Genomic DNA, 13520 nt, shown 5'->3' with positions numbered 1-13520 from the left:
ATTTTATATATATATATATATATATATATATATATATATATATATATATATATATATATATATATATATATATATATATATATATATGCTTACGCTGAAGGGCTGGTTCTCTCCTCAGCACTCATTCCAATGAAAGCTGACTATGAGCACAGATGGTTTCAGTCTTTGCATCTGAATCCTCAGCACCCAGCATACAGTAGGCCCTTAATAAATGCTTGTTGAATGAGCTGAGGATCGTAGATGCCACCCAGGCCTGCTCCCTCATTTGACAGATGGCCCCAGAAGGTTATTTACTGAAAGTGACACCCACAGGAAGAAGCAGGGCAGGATCTGAACTCGGTACCCTTCACTGTAGCAAGCCTGCAAGCGTTATTGCCATGCCTAAAGGCGGAGCACTCAGAGGCAAAGACCCAGTCACTCCACCCTAGTTACAGCCCTGGGAAATGCTAAGTCCTAATGCTCATCCCTGAATCCTGCCTGACAGCACACTGGGAAAGTAGAGGCCATGGCTGCAGTAAATGTAGGACACTATCTTCACCTTCCCTTTTCTGGTCTTCAGTTCTGTCCCCCATCATTAAGATGGGGGGTCCGGACACTGGAGTTGAAAAGCACCTAAGAGGCAATCCTGGCTCCCACTTCCTGGCAAGTCATGGCCCCTCTAAGTCTATCTCCTCATCTTTAAAACGGGGACAACAGTATCCCACCCAGGATCTTGCCTAGCCTCGCTGCCTCCATGGGAGGATAGGCTGTTGTACTCCTGGGGTACAGATGCTAACAAGCATGGTGAACAAATCCTCCCCCAATTCCCCACACTGGGTGTGCCTGGGCTCCCTGGGGCCTGCTTCCTTGCCCATTGCTTCATTTTCCCAGTAACAGGAGACACTGTCAAAACCCACCAGGCCTTCAGGATGGCATCTCTGGGCCCTGATGGAGAGGAGGAGGCAGGGGCAGCCGGCCTAGGGCGGGGCTCTGTTTCTTTGGCCTGCTGGCTCACTGGTTGTGATGGCTCAGAGGCCTGGCTGGACATACTGGAACAGTGCTTAAGTCTGGCCCAAAGACCAAGCACACAGCGGGGAATTCTGGTTTCATTCAAGCCAGCAAGTGCTTGGGCCAAATATCAACCGGGGACCCAGCCCTGCACTCCTTGAAGGGAGAGAAGAAAGGAAGCCTCGGGCTGGCCCTCTCGGGGTTCTTGAGGCACAGAAGAGGACAGGATCAGAGTTAGCTTCAACAGGAAATCCTAGATTCTTGGAGCTGGAAGGGGCCATCACCAAGTCCCATCTCCCCTGGTACCAGAATCCCATCTATGTGACTAACAGGTAAGCAGCTAGCCAGCCAGCCACTGGCCGCGTACTTCCAATGAGCTCTAAGATGTCAGTGAGGCAACAGACATTTACTGTACAAGCCCTTGCTTCGGGGAGTCAGGAGACCCGAGTCCAAACACACATATGTGGGCCTTGGCTGTCTGCAAGGTGTTCCCATTCCAAACCTTGGCAACTCTGAAGTATATGGAAATGTAAAGTATCAACAGCATTGTGGCCGCTATGTCTCCAGGGACATCCTGCCCCTCCCCAGACAGATGGGCTCCCCTTATCCCACACTTCCTGCCAACTCATGGCCCCTCTGAGCCTTAGTCTACTCATCTAGAAAACAGGGATAACAACATTTGCTCTCTACAGACCTGTCCCTGTCACTGAGACCTGGCCTCTGACCCAGGAGGTCAACAACAGGAACATGACTGTATCCCAGGAGACAAGGTTACAGGACGGATTAGCAGATGGAGGTCTGTCCAGCTAGGTGACCTTGGTCAAGTCAGCTAGCCTCACCTATTGGGGAGGGAATGAACTACAAGGCCTTTAAGGTTCCTCCCAGCTCCACATCTCTGGTCCTCAGAGTAAGGAGTAAAAGGAGCCCCAGGGATCCTGACCATCCGAAATCCTCTGAAATTGGTCTTGAAATCCATCCTATGTCTTCCCCACTACTTCCTAGGCCATGGTTGGGAGGGGTTGGAGTTTTTTGGGGGGGGGCAAGGGGAGAAGCATAGAAGGAAACTCTAGAAAAGAGTCCTTTTATATTCTTCCAAGCCTGAGCTTCTACTAAGGGTCTCCTCACCTGGACATCTTACACACACACACACACACACACACACACACAGGCACACACACACAGACACACACAGACACACACACAGACACACACACAGACACACACACACACCCCTACCTCTCTGAAGATCCCAGAAAGAGACAAAGCGCAGTCAGAGACTACAACTGTGGAGGAATCTCAGAGCTTATCTTGGGGTCCCACTCCTTCCTTTGACAGATGAGGAGACCCAGGTCTCCAGGATTCAAACCCAGGTCCCAGGGACCCAGATGGAGACCACTTCTCATGAAATAACCTGATTTAGCCCATGGAGAACACATGGCACACTTGGGGAGGGTGTCCCTTCCATAGTTCATTCCTCCATTAGCCTTTTGGGTTCTTTAAATCTACCTAAAGAATTGAGGAGTGGAAGAGATGTCACCCCACTCTTCCTCAATCTACTCCACCTACCCAAGACACTGAAGGGGGAAGCATCTGGTCCATCCCTCCCCAACCAGGCCAGCCAAGGAAAGCTTCCCCAAAGCATAGCAGTGATGAGGAGGGGGAGAAGCCTTGGCCAAACAAGTAGAAGGGGCATTACTGAGGGAAAAAGGCACAATTCTGATGACATCAAGTCTAAGACCTTCCATGGCTGCTTCCTGGGACAGACCCACCAAGTCAGCCTAAAGGTCATTAGATCCCAAGGCAAATCTCCCTTGGGCAAGCAGCCCAGGCCAGGGGAAGGGAGGAGAAACTCCCAGGCAGGGGAGGCCTCCCTATGGTGCCCAGAACACCCCCCTTTCCTCCATAGCCTGGAGAGAGGAGAAGATTCCATCCCCCAGAAAGCAGGTGGGGAGGAGGGCCAGGTCATTCCCCAGCGGGGCAGGCAGCGGGCACATTCATTCCCAACCCACTTTCCTGGGCCTCCGGCTGGCTCTCACATAATCACCCGCACTCCGCACAATTACCTAGGAAACTGACGCAGGATCTCGGCTGCCCCCGGGCTCTTGTCAGAGATTACCTGCCTCCTTCTCGGTCCCCAACCAGGCCAGGAGGAGGAGGGCAGGAGGGCCTGACCCGAAGTGACTGGGGCAAGGTCACTCCAGCCAAGGCGCTGAGGGGCATGGGAGGGAAAGCCACCCCTTCCTCAGATGGTGCTGGGGCTCTGCATGGTCCCTCACCCACACAGACTCAAGCTCAAGATACAGCTTCATCCATAACCTCCTGCCTGACAGCCCCTCCCCATTCCCGCAGGATTGTCAGCCTTCTGGACCCCCGCCCCACCTCCTCCACGCCCCCTCCCCTCCTTCCACCGGGTTCGTGGGAAATGGGGGGGGGGGTACCAGGGACCACACCCCAAGGGACCTAAAGACTGGGGTTCAAGGATGAAGAAGAGAAGGGGGCTTATTTAGGCCCTGGAGAGGTTAACTGGGTACCGCCAGCACCACCACCCCCATTCCTAAAGGATGATTGGGAAAGAGGCGTCCTCAACTTTTGTTTCTACCCGACTCTCCCACCCCAAGCTTGAACGGCTCAAGGGGCTCGTTCCCTAACCCGGCCCAAGAGGAGCGGGAGGAAGGCATAGGCAGCCTCCCATCTAAGAAGGGTTGGGAGGGGGGAAATGAGCCCAGGAGAAGGCAGAGCAGAAGGAGTGATGGGGAGAAGAGGAGGGGGCAGTGGGAGGAGGGAGAAAGGGAGACAGGGAGGAGGGAAGGGGAGGGAGGGGAGGATGAGGAAGGCACTATCCATACTCCACAGACGGAGGGGGAGAGGCAAGGCCAGGGAAAGAAGGTGAACAGGAAGGAGACGGACCAACAGGGAGATTGTAATAGGGAAATAACAATGAGTGGGGGCAGAGGGGAGGAGGGGGGCAGATCAGCAGCTCAGGGGAGTGGGTGGGGTACCGAGGGAGGGCAGTTCAGTAAAAGAGGAAAGGAGGGAGGAGAGAGGGAGGGAGGAAGGAGAAGAGGAGCAGAGGGACAGGGCAAGGAGGGGAGCAGCGCAGGAGCAGGTGCGGCCCGCGCGGGGCCGGGGCTCCGGGGGCTGGGGCCGGGGCACCGGGGGCTGGGGCCGGGGCTCCGGGGGCTGGGGCCGGGGCTCCGGGGGCTGGGGCCAGGGCACCGGCGGCCGGGGCTCGGCGCCGGACAAGCCGCGTCCGCAGCAGGGCTTCGTGGCCAGGCCGGGCCGGGCCTGGCTGGGCTGGGGCAGGAGCCGACCGAGTGCCCGGGGCTGCGGGCCGGAGGCGGCGCGGCGGGGCCTGTGCTCACCTGTCAGGACACGCTCCGCTCCGGCCCGGCTGCGCGGGGCTCGGGCTCCGCCGCAGCAGTTAGCGCCGCCGCCGCCGCCTCTCAGATAGCTCAGGGTCCAGGCTCCGCACGCGGCTGCACCCCCTGGCCCCGGCAGCCCGCAGAACCTTCCCGGCGGCTCCACACACCCACCCCGGACACGCCCCCATTGCCTCCCATTGGTCCGGATCACTGGGCGGGGATTCCGCCAGGGTCTCTCCGCCACTCGAGGCGGGGGGTGGGAGGGCCGTCCGGAGAGATGGGGGCGTGGCTAGAGCGTCTGGCCTCGGGTCTACAGCCAATAGGCTGTCTCCGGGGCGAGAAATAAAGGAAAGGCGACTCCATTGATGGGCGGGGCTTCGGTGGCTACACTGTAGCCCGGTTTGGAACGTTGCGTCACGTGGAGGCAGGCGGGGGCGCGGAGCCCCTCGGGGTGCTCTAGGAGAGCGAGACGTGAGGCCGCAGGGTGCACGATGTACCCCGAGTGTTCTGGCTCCTCTCGCCCGCCCAGACCTCCCCGGGCGACTGCGGGAGGCTGGGGGCGTCCGGTGCCCCGCGGCTGGAGCGCTGGGCCTCCGCTGTCCGCGCAGAACGTGCAGCCGGCAAGGACCTTAGAGCTCCTAGGACAGCTTCAGAGCGGCAGGCTCTGCCCTTCCCGGCCGTCTGGTCCAGGGCTTCTGAGCCTCCTCTGGGTCCTGGACCCCCCACCGGCCCCTTCTCTGCATAATGCTTTTAAACACATACAATGTGGAGATTACAAAGGAAATCCGGCTGTCAAAATATTTTTTTACAAAACTCCCCGACTCTAAATGAAGAACCCCTGGTCTAATGCAACCTCCTTTTACGGAGGAGGAAACAGATGGGGGCGGGACTGTTGAGCCAGAGTTTCCTCATGCCCATAATGATACCCTCGGTAGTTTCAGCGCTGGGTCATCCTAAGGGTCCAATAATCAATGTCAATACACGATTGCCAAGATTTGCGTAGTGCTTCAAGTTTGTAAACTGTAAAGCACTTTACAGATATCTCCTTTTAATCTCACAATAATCCAGGGAGGCAGATTGTCCATCCTCATTTGACGGAAAATAGGTGAACTCCTTGAAGACTGTATTTTTTTGCCTGTTTCCCCACTCAGCGCTGATTGACACATAGTAGGCACCTCACAAATGTTTCTGGACTTGAAAGCATTTTATAAACGTCAGCTGTTGTTACAATGATCATTGTCCAAGGTCAGACAGAGAGGGCAGAGAAGAGCTGAGAGCTGAACGTACTGTGCCCAGACTCCAGCTAGAGTGGGGATTTGTCTCTTCTCTAGTCCTTTTAATAGGTGCTGTTCCCCTCCTGCCGCCCTGCCCCCATGGGCACGGGAAGCAGACGGCTTTTGTCTGTCTGCTAAGAGCAGTAAGAGATAGTCTCTAAGCGCACCGCCTCACCCCACCCCACCCCACCCCCGTCCACGCTGTGGAGCTGGAATCCTAGAACCCTAGAATTTAGGTCTGGAAGTGGCCGTAGAGGTCAGTTGCTCTAACCCACTCATTTTCCAGATGAGGAAACCGAGGAGACTGAAAGATCTGGACAAAGTAACACACAGGTGACAGACACGGGACTTAAACTCGGGTCCTTTGATGACTAATTCACCGTGTTCTCTCTACCCCATCGCACTGCCTCTCCCACATGTAACAGATGGGGAAACTGAGTCCCCCGAATGACTCCACCAAGATCACGTAGGTAACAAAGGTCAGACACTCTTTGGAGAGGCTGTGACTTAACATGCAGGCTTTTTCTACTGCCAAGCCAAGTAGGATATGGAAAGCCACTCCGAGCCAAAGGTGAGCCCCCACCCCCACCCCCAAGGGAGAAGAAACACGCGAGCGGAATCTTGAAAGAGGGAGGAAATTTGGATTTTCAGAGAGGAGCCAGCCGTGTGGACCAAACTCAGCCGAGGGAGGAGAGAAGAGCGGGGAGGGGGAGGGGAAACAATGCCAAGGCTGAATGGGGCTAGCTGAACAAAGCTCTGGCTTTTGTACATAGAAGGCGCTGGTCGAGATGAATTGAACTGAAATCTCATCCAGGAATTTAATTGAATTACTGGGCAGCTCCGGCCACTTCTATCCTTTGCTTAGAGTTCCAGGCCCTTAGGCTAAGCAGAATTCAAATATCCCCTTCCACAAAACAGCCCTTCAAACGCTTGAAAACACTCGGCATAGGTATCTTCACAACGGGTCAGGACCTGGAAGCAGAAAAACCTGAGTTCGAAACCTTCCTCAGACCCTGGCTACTTGACCTGGGCAAGTTATTACCAAGGGTGGGGAACCTGTGACTTCGAGGCCACATGGCCCTCTACGTCCTCAAATGCGACCCTATGATGTGGCCTCCAGGCTGGAGGTCCCCCACCCCTGACTCCCAGCCTTTTCGTCTGTGAAATGCCACTCTGGTAATAAACTACATGATGCACTTTGAAAAATTCCACAAATGCTGGCTATTAGTATTTTCCTATTTCTTCCTTACAGGGAAGTCTCTGAAAAGGCTTACTGCACAGAGTGGGTGATGAGGCATCCCTGTCTGTCTGTCATCCAGCACTTAGGCTAGCTAACTTCATCAATCTATCAACAAGTATTTATTTATTCATCGCCAGCTTGGCCTCAGGGTAATACATTTTTTGACCACTGCAAAGAGAATTCAGGGTCAATTCCTATGGAAAGTGAACCCAGACTTGCCCTTTCAACTGGAGCATATCCAGAGAAGGGTGACCGGGAGGAGGGGGCGAGACACCAGACACTTCACTGAACACGAATCAGTTAAAGGAACAGGGTGTTCTTAGCCAGGAGAAGGGAAGCTTTAGGGGAGGGACTTGATGGTTGTTCAGGTGTTTATTTGAAGGGCAATATTAAAATCCTACAAGAACTAGGAAGAAGGGGTGGAAATGGATGGGCTGAAAATTTAGGCTCGGTAGAATCAATTGTGGAATCCATTAGTCTAATTAAAGTACCTACTGTGTGCCAGGTACTATGCTAAATCTTTGGGAGGGAAAGAAGTGAAACAATTCGGGTTCTCAAGGTGCTTGTCTCTTAAAAAAAAACTCCCTAACTGGAGGTAATCGGGTTGTCTCTTTCATCTTAGATTCTGAAGCTAGAGGTTAACCTCAGGCTTTCTCTGGGCAGAAGTGGGTCTCAAACTCTCATTTCATAGAATCATGAATCTACAGGACAAAGAGGGTCATAGAATGGTGGTATTTTCATAGATTGAGATTTGGAAGAGATCTAGTGCCACTATCTCAGTTGAGTGACTTGCCTAAGATCATACAAGGACCAGACCCAAGATTCAGATCCAAGCCATATGCAGAGAGCCCTTTCTACTTCGCTGGGCTGCTTCCTGTGTATTTTAAATCTCCTGGGCTTCTCTATTCCTTCTAAATCATCTAAATCATCATCTCTGCTCTGAAATGCTAATGAGATGATGCAGATGTGTCTGAGAAAGGGACAAAGGGCTAAGGCAAAATGTGCCTGGAAGGAGAATGGGGAGAGGCCTGTGTCTGTAGGAGAGGCCTCCTGCTCCCCAAACTGAGGCCAGATGCCTTCGGAAACTTGAAAATGTTTCTCCCCAAGCCCCCAGGGTATGCTGTACACCATCAGGAAAGGAAACAGCAACACTGACTCTGCTGTGGTTACTGACTCTCAAATCACCAATCAATACTGTGGAGATGGGAATTTATTGGTTCTTTCCTCAACAGGCCATGTGTCCAGTCCCCAAGCACCAGGCTTTCCTTGGTCCATCCATGCCTCCACACTGCTGCCTACCTACTAGAGAGAGCTCATTTGGGCCTGTTGACTTGAAAACTTGGTTAAAGAAAAGGCAACAGGCTAAATGCATACATTTTATGATTTAATTAATTAATTAATCAATTCCCTATTAAAGAAAATGGTAACATAATGCATTATGGAGCCAGAAATGTTCTGGCTACCCAGTGCAGAAATCTTCTGGCTTATATACATTTTGCTGTGAGAAAGGAACTCTCCTAGTTGAACAAATCATAAATTTAGTAAGACAAGACAATTAACAAAGTAATGTTGGTCAGGCCTTGCGATTCCAGGCTGGGTAGACATATGTCTCGGTGACAAGGAAGGAAATCCCACCACTAGTGAGTGGCAGGCTTCCTGCCCTAAACAGAAAACTGACATAGGAAAGGGTAAACAAAGTTCAGTAGAAATTACGACCTAAGATGTCTATGTTTTCTTTACCATTAATATGCCATAACATAGTATATGCCTATAGATAATAAGATATAAAGGAAAGTCCCATTATTCAAGATAGTATCTTAGGTTAAAGGTCTCCTAAGGAATGTAGAGTCAGCCTTGGCTGGCTTTGTTGACATAGGAAGAGGCACCCTCTGAGTTTGCTTCAGAGAGAACAAAGAGATTATTCCAAAATTTTATATTAAACGTTATCCAGCCCCATCACTCCCTTCTTAAATAACTTAAATAATAAAGCGTTACATAAAGTGGAGTCCTCTCTCCACCACCAGCAGCAGAGAATATACCAGGGCTCCTCCTTTCTGATCTGAGTTTGACTCTAAATGCTTCCAGAAATCCCACTTTCTCCAGGAAGTATTCCTGGATTGATCTAGCCCAGAGCTAGTCCTATAGGCCTGTTTTCTAATCCACCAGTTTCCATCTTGTATAAACCAAGGCCCAGTGAATAGGGTGCCAGGTTTGGAATCCAGAAGACCTCCAATGAAATCCTTCCTCAGACGCTATCTATATGACCTCCTGCCCCAAGCAATTCATTAACTGCTCTGTGCCTCAGTTTCTTCATCTGTAGAATGAGGAGGTTGGACTCTTTGACCTCTAAAGTTCCTTCCAGCTCTAAATCTATGATCCTGTGGTTCCTCCAGCTGTTCCTGTCTACACACATACACCACACACACACATACACACACAATTATATTGTAGATACTGTATGTGTTCACTTATATGGGTATACCTAATCTCCCCTATTAAATTATGAGTTCCCTGAAGGCAGGAACTGCTTCACTTTTATCCCACACACATACTTCCCTCCCTCCCTTTTCCACCTCCAACCCTCAACCCTGCTCTACTCCCAAGGACAGAGCCCAGCATAGGGTAGGACTATAATAAATCCTTGTTGGCTGAACCCCAGAATCATTAGAGGGTTCAAAGGAAAGGATGTAGATAAAGTGATTTGAAATTTTCAAACACTGTATTAATGTTGGCTAACATTTTTGAGCATCGTATCAATTCCAAATGAGATGATCTCGCCAAAAGGCTCTTCAGGAAGTTGGGGGGACTTGGCTATGTGTATCTGGGTCAGCAGCTCACTCAGTCCTCTCCCTTGCTCGTGTGGCAACGCCACTAGACCAGGGGCTCCCTGAGGGCAGAACCCCTACTTTACTCCCTCAGAAGATGGATTAGGGGAAAGAGAAGAAATGGAGAAGAGAACAGAAAAGAGAAAGAGAACAAGAGGAAGGAGGAGGAAGAGGAGAGAACAGGAGCCAGAGCCAGAGAAGGATGAGGAGGCCAGGGTTTCAGCCTCAGCTTCTGGGGCTCAGACAAAGAGCTTCCTCTGCGCTGTTGATGTCCCTGAGGCCCCAGCCTCTCCTCCCATCACCATGGTGCCCATCACCATGACACCAGGGGATTTCTCGCTCAGACCTAGATAGCCCTCCCTGAGTCCCAAGGCAGGGGCGGAGCAGGTGGAAGATTCAGGCTTGGAATGGACTGGGGTGGGGGGTGGGGGGCGGGGTATGGACCAGGCAAAGAACAGGAGGGAACAAATTGCCTCCTGTGGCATGAGGGAGCAGGCAAAGGCCCTGAGAGCTGGGATGGCCCTGAGAGCTGGGATGCCCCCGAGCCCAGCAGAGGCTCCAGCTCTGTCCTGAGGAGGCCTGACCATGGATTCCCTCAATGCTTCTGTTTTTCTGGAACTGCTGCTATGGGTTGGGGGGGAAGGCATTAGGAAGGGAGAGAGAGAGAGAAGAAGGAGAAGGAAGGAAGGAAGGGAGAGAGGGAGGGAGGGAAGAAGGAAGGGAGGAAAGGAAGAAAGAAAGGGAAGGAAAGGAGGGAAAGATAGGAGGAAGAGAGGGCAGAGAGAAGGAAGGGAAGGGACAGAAGAAAGAATGCTAGAGAGGAAAGAGAGACTCCTCCCAGGGCACACAATGCCTGGGTAGAAGAGTCAGGAAGCTAGGATAGAGTCTCTAACTGGCCTCAGTGTCTACTGGACATTAGGTAGGAATATGGGATAGAAAGACAGTCTCTCCCTCCTGCTCCCCTCCAGGAGCCTCTGGTGTGAGGGAATCTCCATGTCCCCTGACAAGCTCACCCAGCTTCTCTGTTACCAACCCCAGCAGCCCTCTCGACTGGGTTGCTGTGTTACCTTGGCTAAGTCACTTCTCTCTGGGCCTTAGTTCCATCTTCTATAAAATGAAGGGTGAAGTTGTCAGAGATCAAAGGTCCTTCTAGCTCTGGTGACATGGTAGATAGAGTGCTAGGCCTGGAATCAAAAAGACCTGATTTCAAATCATCCCTCACACATGCACTTCCTAGATGTGTGACCCTGGGCAAGTCACAACCTCTGTCTGTCTTACTTTCCTCAACTATAAAATGGGGATAATAATAGCACTACCTCTCAGGGTTGTTGTAAGGATAAAAAGAGATGATGTTCATAAGGCTTATTACCATAAGGCACTACATAAATGCTAGTTATTATTTTTGATATGATCCCTTCCAGCTCTGACATTCTATGACCTAGGAACCCTGGACAGAGCATTCCTCAAGCCTTCTCCTGCTGTTTCCCTTTATCTGGCATCATGCCCTCTTTTCTCCTTTGTCTCTCCAAATTCTTCCTATCCTGTAAGCAAAGTCCTTTGAAAGCCTTAAAAACCACTGAAGAAATATATTATTTTTCTGGATCTCATTAAATCGAGCTTCCAATTTCATCTATATTATCTCATCGATTTTCATAAGGTCAGTAGCACAATATTATTCTATCCATCTTACCAACGAGGAAACCAGGGCTCACACGAAGATGAGGTGACCTGTCTAGTTAATGTGGCTGATACACAGGGGAGCCAGGAACCAAAGCCATGTCACTCTAAGACTGGTCCCCTTTCACCAGGGCTAGGCCAGGTTTTCTATTCGGACCAATGAAGCATCTTTCCAACTAACAGAATCTGTCTTCTCAACAGCCCAGCCAACGACCTTGCCAACAGGATCAGAGACCATGTACAAGCTCTGGTGATCACCTTCCCTCTACATCTTTCACCCTGGAGTCCCACTGTCCTGAGTAGTGCCCATCTTCAGTCATGCTTTCCATAGGTCATTTGGATAGTGGACACCTACTACAACCATCCCATCCCCAGATCTGGAGACAGGACCAAATCATCTGTCATTACTACCAGAAGAAGTATGTCAGTCTATTCTCCTGAAGCCCCACTTATTATCCCTGTAACATTCCAACCCTGCCTGGCCTTTGTACAGTATTTCTCCCATTAGAATATAAGCCCACTGAGGACAGGAAGAGGACATGTATTTATGAAGTAGCTGCTATAATCTTCTATAGTCTTCCCGGGTGAGCAGCAGTGGGACTTGGCAGCCCCCTGGGTGTCTGAGCAGCCTTTTTTTTTTTCTGTCTTAATTTATTTATTTAACTTTTAACATTCATTTTAACAAAATTTTGGGTTACAAATTTTCTCCCCTTTTATCCCCTCCCCCCCCAAACACCAAGCATTCTAATTGCCCCTATGACCAATCTGCTCTTTCTTCTATCATCCCTCTCTGCCCTTGTCTCCGTCTTCTCTTTTGTCCTGTAGGGCCAGATAACTTTCTATACCCCTTTACCTGTATTTCTTATTTCCTAGTGGCAAGACCATTACTCGACAGCTGATCCTAACACTTTGAGTTCCAACTTCTTTACCTCCCTCCCTCTCCACCCCTTCCCTTTGGAAGGCAAGCAATTCAATATAGGCCAAATCTGTGTAGTTTTGCAAATGACTTCCATAAGAGTTGTGTTGTATAAGACTAGCTATATTTCCCTCCATCCTATCCTGTCCCCCATTACTTCTATTCTCTTTTGATCCTATCGCTCCCCATGAGTGTCGACCTCAAATTGCTCCCTCCTCCCCATGCCCTCCCTTCCATCATCCCCCCGACCCTGCTTATCCCCTTATCCCCCACTTTCCTGTATTGTAAGATAGGTTTTCATACCAAAATGAGTGTGCATTTTATTCTTTCCTTTAGTGGAATGTGATGAGAGTAAACTTCATGTTTTTCTCTCACCTCCCCTCTTTATCCCTCCACTAATAAGTCTTTTGCTTGCCTCTTTTATGAGAGATAATTTGCCCCATTCCATTTCTCCCTTTCTCCTCCCAATATATTTCTCTCTCACTGATTGATTTCATTTTTTTAAAGATATGATTCCGTCCTCTTCAATTCACTCTGTGCACTCTGTCTCTATGTGTGTGTGCATGTGTGTGTGCATGTGTGTGTGTGTAATCCCACCCACTACCCAGATACTGAAAAGTTTCAAGAGTTACAAATATTGTCTTTCCATGTAGGGATGTAAACAGTTCAACTTTAGTAAGTCTCTTATGACTTCTCTTTGCTGTTCACCTTTTCATGCTTCTCTTCATTCTTGTGTTTGAAAGTCAAATTTTCTTTTCAGCTCTGGTCTTTTCATCAAGAATGCTTGAAAGTCCTCTATTTCATTGAAAGACCAATTTTTCCCCTGAAGTATTATACTCAGTTTTGCTGGGTAGGTGATTCTTGGTTTTAGTCCTAGTTCCTTTGACTTCTGGAATATCCTATTCCATGCCCTTCAATCCCTTAATGTAGAAGCTGCTAGATCTTGTGTTATCCTGATTGTATTTCCACAATACTTGAATTGTTTCTTTCTAGCTGCTTACAATATTTTCTCCTTGACCTGGGAACTCTGGAATTTGGCCACAATGTTCCTAGGAGTTTCTCTTTTTGGATCTCTTTCAGGCGGTGTTCTGTGGATTCCTTGAATATTTATTTTGCCCTCTGGTTCTAGAATCTCAGGGCAGTTTTCCTTGATAATTTCATGAAAGATGATGTCTAGGCTCTTTTTTTGATCATGGCTTTCAGGTAGTCCCATAATTTTTAAATTGTCTCTCCTGGATC

At 50.1% G+C, this 13520-nt stretch overlaps 1 protein-coding gene across 1 annotated transcript in view; it reads right to left on the bottom strand.

Annotated features, from left to right (window-relative positions):
• The window catches only part of ADISSP (adipose secreted signaling protein), a 37511-nt gene extending 32992 nt beyond the window's left edge, over nucleotides 1–4519 (bottom strand). The window contains exon 1 of the mRNA XM_072637052.1: nucleotides 4350–4519. The gene's annotated coding sequence lies outside the window, so the exon portion shown is untranslated. The remainder of the gene's footprint in view (nucleotides 1–4349) is intronic.
• Between the last annotated feature and the right edge of the window lie 9001 nt (nucleotides 4520–13520).

Source organism: Notamacropus eugenii, chromosome 1, assembly GCF_028372415.1.
Source record: "Notamacropus eugenii isolate mMacEug1 chromosome 1, mMacEug1.pri_v2, whole genome shotgun sequence".
NCBI classification, from domain to species: Eukaryota; Metazoa; Chordata; class Mammalia; order Diprotodontia; family Macropodidae; genus Notamacropus; species Notamacropus eugenii.
Note: the sequence above shows the minus strand (reverse complement) of the source record. Positions and strands in the feature narration are given on the sequence as shown.